This window comes from Mastomys coucha, unplaced genomic scaffold, assembly GCF_008632895.1.
Source record: "Mastomys coucha isolate ucsf_1 unplaced genomic scaffold, UCSF_Mcou_1 pScaffold1, whole genome shotgun sequence".
Taxonomy (NCBI): domain Eukaryota; kingdom Metazoa; phylum Chordata; class Mammalia; order Rodentia; family Muridae; genus Mastomys; species Mastomys coucha.
In genome coordinates, this window is record NW_022196891.1 from 79,225,169 (window position 1) to 79,228,617 (window position 3,449).

Genomic DNA, 3,449 nt, shown 5'->3' on the forward strand with positions numbered 1-3,449 from the left:
ACAGGGGCTCCCGCTGCAGACTGCACAGCCATTGGGCCGCCAGGTTTCTTCTGCCCCCCCCCCCAGCAGTGTGGCAGTGGGCAGGCCACTCCACTCTTATTTTCAAAGTGCTATATTCATTTATTATCATAAATGATAATACACTCAACCCTTCCCTGTGTTCTCTATCTTTGTGGAGTCCCTATGCTTTATGTGTCATATTTAATATCATATTTTTTTTAATTTATGGCATTGCCTGTACTAGATTCTAGTTCTGATTGCCCATTTTGCTTGTTTGTTTTTGTTTTCTAAATTGTTATTCCGATTCATTCCACAAAACTTTTCGGGTTCTTTTTGAATAATCAAATGGGAAAGTACATATAAAACAAAAGAGGGGCTACGAAGGTTAACAAAAATCCAGTTCCTCTTCCTGAGGACTTCACGGAAGCTTACAGACACTCCAGTGGGGCAAGACTGTCGTCAGCAAAGGACACGGAGCAGGGGTGCATCAGAACCCCAGAAGAGTAGGGAGGTCGGTCTAAGACTGAAGGCCAGCAAGCCAGCATCAGTAGACACAAATGTTCAAGGATGAAACAGAAATTAGAGGTAGCTTGCCAGGGGCTGCTAACGAATGTGAGCAGTTCTGTGCTTGTTATCAGCAGACTCTGAACACAGCCTGGTGCTAAAGATTAAAAATGATTAAAAAAAAAAAAAAGAAAGAATGAAAGAGAAAGAAAACAAAGGCGTTCTTAGAACGGTGCGTTGGACCTGCTCCAAGCTCTCTGGGAGTGGAGCTTATCTACCGCACATCACGTACTGGTTGCCCGGGCTGCTTTCTGTCCACTCTAATTTGGTGCAAGTTGAACGGCTACTGATGAGAAAATGGGTCAGCGAAAGACATAGGGCATGCGGCTGGCACTCCTGCAAACGGAAAGGAAGGGGGACATTTTAAAGTATTCCCCGAGCACAACTGGATACCCAGCCCTTCTCTTACGTCATGTTCCCTACCCACAGTGGGACCGATGGCAGTGTTTATATTTTATCAAAGAGAACAAGACTGGGATTGCCCAAGGTGACCTTTTGCAGTCTGAACTCTAATCTGTGGGTGTCTGCACTTTTGCTGGTGAAAAAGATCCGCTCCTGTGTTCAGAAATACCTAGAAATCACACCTACTGTACTCACATAGTCACAAGCTCCGGTTTTCTGATGTACTTTTTTGTGCTAAACATCGCTGACATGAATGGTGAGCGACCATGATGTCTTCCATCCAGTTTTGTGTGTCTCCCTTTTGCCTAAGAAAGGCCCTTGCCGCTAGGGCAGTGAGTGATGTCTGGTTGGTGTGACATGCCCAGGTCAGATGGCCTCAGCCTCTGCATAGATGGGATTTGCTACCATTGACCTCAAGTCTTGTATTCAAACACTGTAGCCTACGGAGGAGGACCACCCCCCTTTTTTTTTAATGAACAACTTATAATTCTTCATCTGATTTTGAAAAGGTACCTTAAACATAAAAATAAAAAGCTGAAAGTGTGTCTCAATGGTGAAGGGCTTCTCAGACACGCATAAGCTCCCGGGCTCAATCTTTAGCATTGAGGTGTGGGAGAAATTTAAAAAGAAAAAAAGAAAAAAAAATAGCTATATTAGTTTTGAAGTTTTAGGCTCCTTGACAGTACAAGTGCTGTTTAAGCTTGCCAGCCTCACTTCCCTCTTTTCTCTCAGAGCACCAAGTACAACACTCAGGTTGTCCTGGTGAGGTGTTGGCTTAGGCAGACATGAGGTGGTAATTGCAGATCTCCGACTAGATCTGCCCACTGAAGATACCAGTCTCCTGGGGGATCTGCATTCTTTTGTTTGTTTTTTTCTTTTTTCTTTTTTCTGATTTCTTTGTTTGTTTGTTTGTTTTGTTTTGAGACAGGGTTTCTCTGTGTAGCCCTGGCTGTCCTGGAATTCATTCTGTAGACCAGGCTGGCCTCGAACTCAGAAATCCATCTGCTTCTGCCTCCCAAGTGCTGGGCTTAAAGGCGTGCGCCACCACGGCCCGGCTGGGATCTGCATTCTTAACATGAACTTCAAAGATACAAGAAGTAAGATTATCTGGGTCCATATCTCCTTCTGGATGCTTCTTAGACGAAGTGAGACAGTGTTCGTCAACTCCTACTCTTGTCCCGGAAGGTCAGGAGAGTCCCAAGGCAAAAGGCTACCAGGGAGTGGATGAGAAGGTAGAAGGCCCAGCGTGCCTCATAGCCATCAATTTTTCAAGACCACGGCGATTATCAAGATGGGTAACCACCTGGTCTTCAAGGTCCTTCCCTCTGCTCTGCCTACACAGCTGCTCTCCTCTTTGCTGTCAACACTAGGGTAAAAGTCTTCGGTGCTTCTGGCTGCCTGCCCATTAGTTATCACCCAGAGATGCCCCAGATGTCAGTCCTCTGTTTTCACAAGCGCTGCTGGAACGTAGGTGTCTGTCACGCTGTTGTGAGAACCTTCCAGTGAAGCAGTCCCAACGTCCTGTGACATGTAAAACCATGCCAGGAAGTTTGGTAAGGCAGAGCAGCAAGCAGGTCAGGACCTGGAGACTCCGTGCGTTCACACGTGAGGCTCAGTGAGGCTCAGGCGACTCCCCAGCTGCCCGGCCAGATTCCGGACTCAGAACGCGTGCCACGCTTCTCACACAAAAGAAACGTGTCCTGTGGTCACGTCGGCTCAAAACAGATTAACGAGGTACCTAGAAGACTGGGGGTGGGGGGCTTAGCCAATAAGATTCCCTTCCCAGACACTCCTCCCTGCAAAAGGTATTGGATCTCGGGTCCGCCCTGAGAAATGAAGTATGGAGATTTATGCATCCATTTTCAGCCATGACAATAAACCGGTTTAGAACCACGAACTGTCTCTCTTGTCAAGATCTGCCATGAGGAACCCCGGGAAAGCCTTTGTCTACAGACACAGCTTTGGTCTCCTGTAGAAGGCCTCTCTGTGCTTCTAGCCACAAACCATCACCAAACCTGCTTCCACCAAGCTAAGGACAATCACTCCCTGGGACAAGCCGGGGCTCCTCTGCCCTCCTCCCCTGGGCTAGATGCTGTCTCCAGCCCTCCCTTTCCATATCCCCCTTCCAACTCCATTCTCTGCTCTTCTGCGACTGCGGCTGTGCCCAGTGGTGGAGAGGACAAGGACCGACAAGGTCTCATGTACTGAACCCTGGGTGGCTTCCCCTCAACACAAACTGCCCTTGTCAGCTTCTGTGGAACTCCTCTCAGTGGCCCGACTTCATCAGCCTTGGTAGTGCACGGACTTTGTAGCCTGACACCAACCCACCTTTAGCACCCATTCCTTTTCTTGGCTCAGTTGGAATTATATTTTCATTCCTTTAAAACACTGTTCTTTGCTGGGCAGTGGTGGTGAATGCCTTTAATCCCAGCACTTGGGAGGCAGAGGTAGGCAGATTTCTGAGTTCGAGGCCAGCCTGGTCT